This window comes from Acipenser ruthenus, chromosome 4, assembly GCF_902713425.1.
Source record: "Acipenser ruthenus chromosome 4, fAciRut3.2 maternal haplotype, whole genome shotgun sequence".
NCBI lineage: Eukaryota > Metazoa > Chordata > Actinopteri > Acipenseriformes > Acipenseridae > Acipenser > Acipenser ruthenus.
In genome coordinates this window covers 62,324,743-62,337,454 of record NC_081192.1, presented here as the reverse complement: position 1 = coordinate 62,337,454, position 12,712 = coordinate 62,324,743, and the positions used below count along the sequence as shown (strand labels likewise).

The 12,712-nt window shown below is 44.2% G+C and overlaps 1 protein-coding gene and 1 pseudogene across 1 annotated transcript in view; both read left to right on the top strand.

Moving 5' to 3' along the window:
• Positions 1–256: 256 nt before the first annotated feature.
• LOC117400044 (leukocyte elastase inhibitor-like) lies at positions 257–7,102 on the top strand (annotated as a pseudogene).
• The window catches only part of LOC117400245 (leukocyte elastase inhibitor-like), a 43,770-nt gene continuing 35,569 nt past the window's right edge, over positions 4,512–12,712 (top strand). The window contains exon 1 of the mRNA XM_059022631.1: positions 4,512–4,579. The gene's annotated coding sequence lies outside the window, so the exon portion shown is untranslated. The remainder of the gene's footprint in view (positions 4,580–12,712) is intronic.

The window sequence follows — 12,712 nt, the reverse complement described above, 5'->3', positions numbered from 1 at the left end:
GGTCTGCAGTCTTTGATTTTAGGTCCTGCGTGAGCTGGTAAAGACAAAGTCATATCCTGCAGTTGGAGGGTAAACAGGAAACTAATGATAAATAAAGTAACTGTGTTGTCTTTTTAAATGTTAACAAAGAGAAGGAGAAGTGATGCTTTTTATTGAACAAACTAAACAATAATTAAATCACAAGCTTTCAAGGTTTCTTCTTCAGGTGAAAGTCAGAAAGAGAGATTGATGTTTACAAAAATGTTAAAAGAAAGAGATGAAGCCTGTGCAGATGATGTTCCAGAAGGACAAGTTTAAATTAATCTATATCAGGAGGTAAAAATACTCATCACTGAGCTGCCCTATGCTGGCAAAGACCTGAGTATGATCCTCCTCCTCCCTGAGGACATTGAAGATGACATGATCCTCCTCCTCCCTGAGGACATTGAAGATGACATGATCACTCTCCCTGAGGACACTGAAGATGACATGATCACCCTCCCTGAGGACATTGAAGATGACAAGATCACCCTCCCTGAGGACATTGAAGATGACATGATCACCCTCCCTGAGGACATTGAAGATGACATGATCACCCTCCCTGAGGACATTGAAGATGACATGATCCTCCTCCTCCCTGAGGACATTGAAGATGACATGATCACCCTCCCTGAGGACATTGAAGATGACACGATCACCCTCCTCCATGAGGACATTGAAGGTGACATGATCACCCTCTCTGAGGACATTGAAGATGACAAGATCACCCTCCCTGAGGACATTGAAGATGACATGATCACTCTCCCTGAGGACATTGAAGATGACATGATCACCCTCCCTGAGGACATTGAAGATGACATGATCCTCCTCCTCCCTGAGGACATTGAAAATGACACGATCACCCTCCTCCATGAGGACATTGAATATGACATGATCCTCCTCCACCCTGAGGACATTGAAGATGACACCACTGGACTGGAGCAGATAAGCCCACTGAGAAATAAACCACATGATTCAGTACATCAATTTTATAGAGTAAATAGCTTCAAATGATATTGTAACTGTTGCTTTACATTTCTGTTGTTTTCTGTCATGGGTGCAATCATCCAAAGTGGTTCCCAGTTCTGTAGCTCTTTGTGGCAGTCTGGCTCGCAGTGGTGAAGTGGATGACGTCACGGACCAGGAAGTAACTGACACCAAAACAGTGGATGGGCGGGTGAAGCTGAGTGCAGTAGCACTCAGCGTATTTATTAACAAACAAAATATTTAAACAAAACACAAAACAAAAGGGCACGAGGGCCAAACGAATGAACAAACAAACAAGTAAGTGATGTGCTGGGTAATCCAGCACGTTTTAGCAATTGTTTTTCGAATGTTGCTTTCTCTCTCCGCTCTCCCGTACTCTCCTCTACACTCCACCTCAAGTGCAGAGAGCTGCAGGTTTATATACTCTGGCCGAGGGATTAACTAGTAGGTAATCATCTTATTATCCCTCGGCCAGAGTCTGCACGCGTTTGGTAAGGATGCATGACTGTCAGCTAGTTAAATAATCAGTAGCTGATCAGCCATGCATCCTCACAGGGTTTTTAAATATAATAATAAAAGACGCAGCGCTTTTACCCGCGCCTCAAACAAAAATACAAATAATAATAAATAGGGGCGGGACACTCCGCCACACATGCCCCCCCCTTGTGCGCAGCACACATGGCCTTTTCGGCCACCTCCCCCCTTATTCCCTAAAGTCCCGATTAGCAGTCCCGGCGCAGGAACAGGGGCAGCAACGGGCCAAAGGTGGCGGCCACGGTGGGATGTCCTCCTCCCACCCAAACAGCCGTAGCGTACCAATGGCCCGCGCACAGGCCGGCTTCTCTGGCCAAAAAATTTTTGGGGGTGGTCTCCAGACCTGCCCCCCTTCTTCATGGCCAGCAGCTCCCCTCCGTGGGGCTCCGGCCACCCTTTCTCCTGTAGCGAAATTGCTGCGGGGGAAGCTGGTCTCCTGACCTCCCCCCCCTTCTTCAAGGCCGGTAGTTCCCCTCCGTGGGGCTCCGACCACATGATCTCCTGCCGCGAAAGTGCGGCTGGGGGAGCTGGTCTCCTGACCTCCCCCCCTTTCTTCATGGCCGGCAGCTCCCCTCCGTGGGGCTCCGACCACATGATCTCCGGCCGCGAAAGTGCGGCTGGGGGAGCTGGTCTCCGGACCTCTCCCCCTTTCTTCATGGCCGTCCGTTCCCCTCCGTAGGGCTCCGGCCATAGTGTAGTGACCCCAGGCGAAGCAGGATCCCTGGCGACCCCAGGCGAAGCAGGATCCCTGGCGACCCCAGGCGAAGCAGGATCCCTGGCGACCCCAGGCGACGGCAGCGAACCCTCGGGAGGCGACGGCAGCGAACCCTCGGGAGGCGACGGCAGCGGCAGCGGACCCTCGGGAGGCGACGGCAGCGGACCCTCGGGAGGCGACGGCAGCGGCAGCGGACCCTCGGGAGGCGACGGCAGCGGACCCTCGGGAGGCGACGGCAGCGGCAGCGGACCCTTGGGAGGCGACGGCAGCGGACCCTCGGGAGGCGACGGCAGCGGCAGCGGACCCTCGGGAGGTGAACTCGGGAGGGGAGCCCCTGGCCATGGAGGCGGCAGCGGGAGCTCCACTTCTCCCTCGTTCCCTGTAGCTGGTGGCTCTCCAGGTGATGCGGAGCAACAGGCAGCCCCAGGCGATGCGAGGCAGGCATCCCTGGGTGGTGCGAGGCAGGGCAGGAGCAGTCCTTCCCATGACGGTGGATGTGGAACCAGCAGGTATTCACTCTCTGCTGGTGGAGGTGGGAGGGGAAAGCAGTCCTCCCACAGCGGCTGAGACGGAACCAGCAGGTATTCACTCTCTGCTGGTGGAGGTGGGAGGGGCAAGCAGTCCTCCCACGGCGGTTGAGGCAGAACCAGCAGGCATTCACCCTCTGCTGGTGGAGGTGGGAGGGGCAAGCAGTCCTCCCACGGCGGTTGAGGCAGAACCAGCAGGCATTCACCCTCTGCTGGTGGAGGTGGGAGGGGCAAGCAGTCCTCCCACGACGGTGGAGGCGGAACCAGCAGGTATTCACCCTCTGCTGGTGGAGGTGGGAGGGGCAAGCAGTCCTCCCACGGTGGTTGAGGCAGAACCAGCAGGCATTCACCCTCTGCTGGTGGAGGTGGGAGGGGCAAGCAGTCCTCCCACGATGGTGGATGTGGAACCAGCAGGCATTCACCCTCTGCTGGTGGAGGTGGCGGAGGCAGAGGCAGCTCTTGCTGCTCTGCTCCTGGTGATGGTGGAGACAGAAGCAGCTCCTGCTGCTCTGCTCCTGGTGGTGGTGGAGACAGAGGCAGCTCCTGCTGCTCTGCTCCTGGTGGTGGTGGAGGCAGAGGCGATGGGGCGGATGCTGGCCACTCAGAGGGAGGCTGTGGCGGTGCTGGCTCCCTCTGCTGTGGCGGCTGGGCTGGTGTGTGCCATGCTCCCTTCAGCAGTATAAATAGAGGCTGCTGGGGAACACCAGCATCCTGCCCTTCTTCCCCCCAGAAAAATTCAGGGGGTTGAGCCTGTAACTCCTCCCCTTCTGGCTCTTGGGACTGCAGCTTGGGTCCTAGGGCTGTGGAAGCCCCGACTTCCCTCTCTTCGGGCCGTGGACGCACCGACTCCTCCCTTTTGGGCTGTGGACGCACCGACTCCCCCCTCTTGGGCTTAGGACGTTCGGGCTCCTCCCACTCAGGCGCAGGACGTTCGGGCTCCTCCCACTCAGGCGCTGGATGCACGGGCTCCCCCCTTCTGGGCGCTGGATGCACGGGCTCCCCCCTTCTGGGCGCTGGATGCTCGTGCTCCGCCTCTTCATATTGCGTGGGGCATATGGCCAACGTGTGCCCATATGCCCCACAGCCAGGGCACAACTCCGCCACGAGGTTCACAATGTAAACCTCACAGTCATCCTCACCGATCTTCTCCTGCTGCTGCGGTTGCTGTTGCTGCAGCCTACCTCTCCCCCTTCTCTTCCTGCTCCTCTCCCTGCCTTCCTCTCCTGGGCCAATTCCTCCTCTTTGAGGCAGGTGAGGCAGGTTTCCTGATCCACCTGCGGCGATGGTATGGCCTTCAGGTGGATCCACTCCTCTGCAGTCTCCACCTCACCTCGATCAAAGGCCTGCACAAAGAGGGGGTCTTCATATGGGCACACCTCAGGGAGGTGCCCATACTCCAGGCAGGCGAGGCACCATGTAGCCCCTCCTTCCTTTAACTCCCTCTGATGCGCATGCCACCTCTCCATGTAGGCGTCCACTTTATCCATTTTTTTTTTTTTTTTTCAAACACAAAAAACACTATTTGAAAAAAACGAACACAAAAAAAAACTTCCTTTGCTGTTCCTGGTCCGGCTGTTGGAGGCGTTGTTTATCCCACGCAGGACACCATATGTGGCAGTCTGGCTCGCAGTGGTGAAGTGGATGACGTCACGGACCAGGAAGTAACTGACACCAAAACAGTGGATGGGCGGGTGAAGCTGAGTGCAGTAGCACTCAGCGTATTTATTAACAAACAAAATATTTAAACAAAACACAAAACAAAAGGGCACGAGGGCCAAACGAATGAACAAACAAACAAGTAAGTGATGTGCTGGGTAATCCAGCACGTTTTAGCAATTGTTTTTCGAATGTTGCTTTCTCTCTCCACTCTCCCATACTCTCCTCTACACTCCACCTCAAGTGCAGAGAGCTGCAGGTTTATATACTCTGGCCGAGGGATTAACTAGTAGGTAATCATCTTATTATCCCTCGGCCAGAGTCTGCACGCGTTTGGTAAGGATGCATGACTGTCAGCTAGTTAAATAATCAGTAGCTGATCAGCCATGCATCCTCACGGGGTTTTATAAATATAATATTAAAAGTCGATGCGCTTTTACCCGCGCCGCAAACAAAAATACAAATAATAATAAATAGGGGCGGGACACTCCGCCACACTCTTATACTGATTTATTATTATTTTCTTTATATCTGCCTTTACCCGCGCTGGCTTTGAAATCTGTACAGTAGATCCTTACTGCCGGTTTTAAAATAGCCTCCTCATTCCATTCAAATCATTCAGAATTATTGCAAAAGTAAAGGAAATGGAAATAATCCATTTTAAAATAATCAATGAAAATGACATTTGAAACTACTTTTAAATATCAAAAGTGTGATTTAGAATCTAAAAAGAACAATATATTATGTTCAATTTTAAAACTCAGGCTTTAAAATAAAACAAAAACTGGTACGGAATTGCTCCAGTGCAATCTCCCATTGTGTTAAAATGATTGAAATGTGTAGCATCACATATTTAATTGAAAGATTATCTGGGGGTTCTAGCAAAAGGAGTAGAGATGTTTGCACTTGATGTACCCCTCATAAAAGTTTCCCACTGTATTGTTGCAGTTTTGCCATGCTTTTCCCGTGGTTATACTATGCATTCACCATAGTTTATCATGGTTTGTCCTGTTTTTTAATATGCTTTTCCATACCTCTCTGTGCTTTACGATGCTTACCTATGCTTTTACTATGGGAAACTTTTATAAGGCACAATAATCAAACATATAGAAAATTGAGTCTATTAAACAGTTTGGAATGGAATATGCACAAATATTAAAGTAAGAAAAAATGAATCTAGATGCATGAACTACAACAGTCAAGGAGACAGAAACACTGTACAGTTTTCCATGTTGAGTTATTTGGATTTGGATTTAATTTTGATACTACAGTAATACTAATAGTCTGGCTTTGGGGCTTGTTTTGACAGCTTGAAAGCTGACATACGAGAAACTCAGACTAGACCAACCCTGAAACGATGGGCAAAACTTTAGTGGAGGTGTCCCTGCCAAAATTCAAGCTGGAGGAGACCTATGACCTCAAGTCGGTTCTGATCAGCTTGGGCATTGTAGATGCGTTTGACGTCGGCAAGTCTGATTTCTCTGGCATGTCGTCCAATAATGAGCTGGTGCTGTCAAAGGTGTCCTTTGTGGAGGTGAATGAGGAGGGCACAGAGGCAGCAGGCACCACTTATGCCTCTGCAATATGGGGCCTACAGCGGCAGAGAAGTTTTACAGAACAGTTTATGGCAGACCATCCATTTCTTTTCTTCATTTGGCAAAACAGGCAATGTTCTCTTCCAGGGCAAATTCTGCTCCCCTTAAGTGCGCATATTTACCTTTTTATTTAGTTTTTTGCCTTTCACTTAATTATTTGCATTCAGCTTCCGGTATTACTCCAGTTTTGAGAGTTGAAATTGCTAGTACTGAGATTTGTATGATATATCAATTGATGTTATCTTGTATATATTTGGCTTAAATAGTGGGCACAGAACTGAAGGAATGAAATGCAATTCAGTGGAAAGTGGACAGATGTTAAAGGGCTTACTGTAGCTTCAAATTACATTTTCAGAGCTGTCCTCTTGCCTTCTGCCTGCTAAAGCAGCTTTTTATATACAAAAGAAGATTTGCATCAGAATGATTTTTGTGAAAATAACAATGTCATTCAGTATTAAATGATTAACTGGGTCTATATACAGTAAAGCTTCTGCAAATATGACCAGCCTGAATTGTAAATACAAACTGAATAAGTTCACTCTTTATTCAAGACAGTTTTATCACTTGAGATATACTGAGATCTATTCAATTGATATAAACATTGTGTTGTATTCATTAAAATTAGACTTGTTTTTTTCACCTTCTGTTTTTATAAAACAATATTAATTAAACTTCCACAGATGCTTGTTAAAGAGAACTACAATTCTAAACAGGTCATTGAATATCAAACTGCATTGTATGCATGTGGCAGAGTGGTTGCAGTGCGCAGGTGTGGTGACGACACGGGCCAGGAAGCAGTACAGACACACAGGCAAATGTAGGGCTTAAACTGCCGTAGCAGTGCATTTATTAAAGAATAATCAAAGAAAACAAAACAAAACAGATTCTTAAACACAAAATGAAAAGGATTGAGGGCCAAACAAAACCAAGATGTAAATAAACTGTACAAGTGAATACCTTCAGCAATATTGACACTGGTAGCAATCATCTCTTAGCTTTCTTTCTCTCTCCTCCAACCCCTCTCCACAGGTGAGTCTGAGCTCTCTTATATTATGTGGCTGGAGCCCTAATTAACCACTAATTAAACCATTACCTCATTAAGGCTCCAGCCACTTTCCCACGTATTTCGTCAGGGAGAAATTAATCTAATATGCCCACTTTTGTGCGCAGCACACATGGCCTCAACGGCCACCTCCCCCCTTAGTCCCCAAAGTCTGTTTTTAGTCCTGGCCCAGGAACAGGGGCAGTAGTGGGCCAAGGGTGGCAGCCATGGTGGGAGGTCCTCCTCCCACCCCAATAGCTTTAGCGGCCAGGCTGACCACACACAGGCCGGCTCCTCTGGCCAAGGTAATCCCGGCAGCCGAACGGTCAATATGAACAACTAAAGATTTTTAACTGGGTAGGAAAGGTTAGCCCTGGATATGGTGGAACTTTTTTTTTAAACTCCAGTGGTGGTAATCCCAAACTGTTCACTTCTAGTATAAGCAAAAGAAAAAAAAAGAAAAAAGTGAGTGAGTAAATTATTGTGAATGATGGACCACTAGAGGTCAGTACAAGCTTTTCCTGTTGAACTGTCTTATATACAAAGCCCTTCAGTGTTTATAAAACAGCGCAGATGGAGAAGTTAATTTGCTTCAATCTTCTACAAATGGTAATATATGTCTTGGTGTGATGGTGTAAAGTTGGTGTAAAGTTAACAGACAGCCTTGTATTACATTAAAATGTAACATCATGTATTTTCTCATTAAAAATATCAGAAATCTATCACAGAGTAGTATTTGCCAATTTAGTAATTTATCAGTAGTCCGTCACGTATGAAACTACTCTAGTGCCACAGTAAGGGCAGATATTATAAAAAGGAAGTGATTTGGCAATTTCCTGCAAGTAGCCTTTCTAATTGGTGCAACAGAAAGATTGACACTGGGACTGGGCGGGATTTAGTCTCGGTCGATCTGGCGTTTCATTCGTGCACTGTGATTGTTTATGCCTGTAGTAGGCGTAGTATGGTATTAATTCCACGGCAGGGTTAAATAACGTTATAAAATGTCTTGGATAAATTAAGTGCTGTGATTGGCTGAACAAGATCATATGACTGTGCGGTACTATTATTACGGCTATGACATCATAGACCAACTTACTTACCTGATCTATTAATATTACTAAGCCTTAATAGTAACAATTATCTAAACAGTGTTCCTGTAGGTAAAAATGTCAACATACAACTGAAACAGCAGTTTTAATTACAGAAAAATTGGCAAATATACTGTGGTATTTATTTAGTCAGAGAACAGAACAAGGAAAAACTCTGAGGCAAGCAGCAGCAGTAACACTATTCGAAAGCCATCTGAGAAATCACCACGCAAGTCTCACTCAGCATGTAATATATGTAGGTATAAACCACAACGGGCCGTGCGGTTCCCATGATATATATACCACGCCTTGCTGACACAACCGTTGGGCTTTTATACAAGGTCGGGTTCGGCATAGAATTCTATTGTGCTCGCCGCGGACGGGAAGGACTGCGCAAACTGACACGGAAGTCGTTTAGTCCACAAATGGTTTACAATCTAGGGAAATTATGCCGGTTACCAGCAATTTGTGTGAAAACAGCCTATTATGGGTCATCATTTCCTACAAAAAAAACAAAAAAAAAACACTTGGAAGCTTCTCCCTTTGGCTGTTCCATGAATCCTCCCTCAGATGTGGGAAATCAGTCTGCTTTCAATTCCCAAATGCCATTTAATCTCGATAATGTTACAATATATGGCAATGTTCAATGTAATGTTTATGGCAAATAAAAAAAAGTACAAAATATATTGTAGTGTTCCGGGGTAAACAAAAGGGGGGCAGATGACCACAGCAAGATCTCATTCATGTTTTATTGAGCAGGTCAGCACACCACAACACAGCCCACAGCAGCGTGCAAGCTGCCCCTTTATAACCCCAAACCCCGCGAAAACAGGTGACATTTAGACATAACAAGACACGTTATTGACACAGTTAGACACCTACAGAAAATAGTGAGTGGACTCTATAGGTTTAACCAACGTTGAGCAATGGTGCGCATTTTCCTACCCGCAAGGGGTTTTGCGACCCCAGGCCCCAGTGGGGTCAGGGGAAAGCCCCTGGGGAACTTTTCACATTCACAGTGCCAGTGAAGTCAATTTTACACCTAAAAAGATGAAGACATTGCGCTATAGATATTATTTGGGGAGCCAGGTCCATGAAAAATCATACTGTTAGTTGGAATAGGAAAATCTTTATTTGCATTTAAATAATGATATTATGTGGGGAATGGAACGGTTTTAGGCTACCAATAATCAGTATAATAATTACAAATAACAGTGGAACATATGCTGTCACTGCTGGGTAGATTGTCTATGGAAGGTTATCCCAGAATAAAGAAAAGGAGACTCTCACTCTCTAAACTAGGAGGGCTATCCTTGCCTGTTCTTGAGAAATATTATTTGGCTGCAAGGCTGGTAATGCGGGATGTACCCACCACATGAAACCACCACATTTGGGAAAATAATCTGAATATTCACATCTCCTGGTCCCCCAAGAAGTTGTTTAAACATTTAAAGTAAATTGTATTTTGCATAAACTAAATGTCTGGTATAATGTTTACATTTTTTTAGGATTAGACAAGAATTTAAAACTGGAGAACAAAGACATTTCGTCCACAAAAATGTCAACATACAACTGAAACAGCATTTAAATCACTCAATAATCTGTTTTCTTTTCATCTCTGTCACTAAGAATTACAGAAAAACTGGCAAATATACTGTGGTATTTATTTAGTCAGAGAACAGAACAAGGAAAAACTCTGAGGCAAGCAGCAGCAGTAACACTATTCGAAAGCCATCTGAGAAATCACCACGCAAGTCTCACTCAGCATGTAATATATGTAGGTATAAACCACAACGGGCCGTGCGGTTCCCATGATATATATACCACGCCTTGCTGACACAACCGTTGGGCTTTTATACAAGGTCGGGTTCGGCATAGAATTCTATTGTGCTCGCCGCGGACGGGAAGGACTGCGCAAACTGACACGGAAGTCGTTTAGTCCACAAATGGTTTCTTGGACTCTTGACCGGAGTGTTGTGGGTTCAATCCCCAGTGGGAGACACTGCTGTTGTACCCTTGAGCAAGGTACTTTACCTAGATTGCTCCAGTAAAAACCCAACTGTATAAATGGGTAATTGTTTGTAAAATAATGCAATAGCTATATAATGTGAAATAATGTATAATGTGGTATCTTGTAACAATTGTAAGTTGCCCTGGATAAGGGCGTCTGCTAAGAAATAAATAATAATAATAATAATAAAATAGAAAGCATGGCATCAACACACTGCAGGACATCTCAGGATAGCACACTGTTATCCTTTGACACACACAGTCAAGCACAATACAATAGCAAAGGCACTCAGTTCTTTCAAGTCCTCAAAATGACCACAATATAGCCTAAACACTAATAACAATAAATTGAAGAAATATTATTGCTGCATGCCAAGCCAGATAGAATCTTCTCCAAAATTTTCAATAACTAACATGTTTAAAGAGGGTCAGAGCATGACAGTTTTATTTAGCAGACGCCTTTATCCAAGGCAATTTACAGAGACTAGGGTGTGTGAATTATGCATAAGCTGCAGAGTCACTTACAATTACGTCCCACCCGAAAGACGGAGCACAAGGAGGTTAAAATTCGATGTTTTAATCATTCATTTTAAATAACATTGGCTTAAAACGTAAAAAGAGCAAAATGTGTACAAAGGTTAAAAACAAACAAAATCACCCGTCTCAACAGCACTCATTACAACAATACCTAATGGCTTTCTAAACATAATAAAACATCACAAATGTTGGGGTGACGTGAAGGGCAGCCAGCTTTCTCGCATCTTGCTTCTCGACAGCGAGATTTTAACACTGATTCAATCACCATCTGCTGCCGCGCTGAAGACTGCACTTCTGCATTACCTGAATCTTAAAGGTGCACAAGACATCTACCATTAAGTTATATTATATGTATTAGTCTAACATTAAACCTAATATGTTGAAGGTTTATGCGCTGCTCAAGTGATATTCTAAATGATTTTTATTTTATTTTATAGAAACCGAAAGTTAACTGTAGAATACTGTATTTGAGTGTTGTTTCTTTTTAATTTCCGAAAATAAACGCTTTTAGTAAATCATAATAAAAATTAAAAAAACCCTAGAAGTACATAAAAATAAAAAAATAACTTACTATCAAAGCACCAAAAAACATCCCAAAAACTGGAGCCTACCAAAATATATTGCGAATTATACCTATAAACAATAAAGCACAAAACCACCGTGTTATGCATAACATTTCAAAAATAATAATAAAAAAATCGGACAAAATAAGTCACAAATAAAAAACAACACTTGCATGCAATAAAATAAAGAACGGAAGGCTTTGTATTATATCCTATAGTAAAACAGATGTGCAGTGTCTTTGTATTATGCGCTTTCACAATTATTTTCAGCACATCGAGAGATCTTGCTCCGGGAGGCAGTGCCTGTTTGGAGCAAATGCTATTTATCATCAAATCTGTTAGGACAGTGTTTGTCATTTTTGGAAGGGGAAAAACAAGATCAGTTGTTATACTAATTTTCACTTAGTTTATTTTATAAATGTTGAACTGAATTAACACATGTTATTATTATGGGACAACATTCTTTAAAAAAAAAAATTGAAAACGCCATCTACCAGTTGTCACGTCGATTTCAGTTCCTGCATACATAGCATACATAAACACGCGGATTTTGTGCAGTATAGGTTATTACAAGCATGTACTTTGTATTTCAATTGTAGTCGAGGAAGTAAAGAAACAATGGCAAAATCTGGAGACACATCAGAGAAAGAAGCGTGACAGGGCAACCAAGAGCGGTCAGGGCTTAACAGTCAGAAAATAGGGGCAGTACATGAAAAGTGATGGAAAGTATTTTCGGTAGCTCATTGCTAGCTTCTCAACTTTTCATATATATATATATATATATATATATATATATATATATATAAAAATTACAGGAGCGAGTGTTTGAAAAATTAAATATTGGTCATATTGTTCCCGATGCTATGACAGCCGTGTTGTGTAATATCATATGGGTTTGTATTGCGTAACAACATTACTGTAGTCTAGTAGATAATAATTAGCAAACGTTTTCCATCAGCGTTTGCTGATTATTAAGTTTATACTACATTTAACATTTATTGTGTTCAAAGTTATGTAAGTACAGAATTGTATATATTTTTGTTTTATTAAAATACTGTATATTTACTACAAAGCCTCCATTGCACACCAGCGCTCTGAAGTACGATATTAACGCATCTAGTGCGCAATGGATTAACTCACGACTTTTTCGGATGATGGGTTCTAAATGACGGAACGGATCCAGTGTGCAATGGCCTTTAACCTCGTCCAACAGAAAAGAAACGTACACCAGTACGGCTGTGGTTTTATTTTAAAGGAGATTTAACGTTGTTAATTCGATTGCTAAGTCACAAAGTACTACAATGTCGCAGAAATGAGTTTTTCTGCCATTTAGGCTGACCAGATAGCAAGAATGAAAAACCGGGACACTCAGTTGGTGAGAAGAGGAAAGAAACCTCGTGAACTACTGCACAACGCAAGCGACGCAAACTACGTATCTTT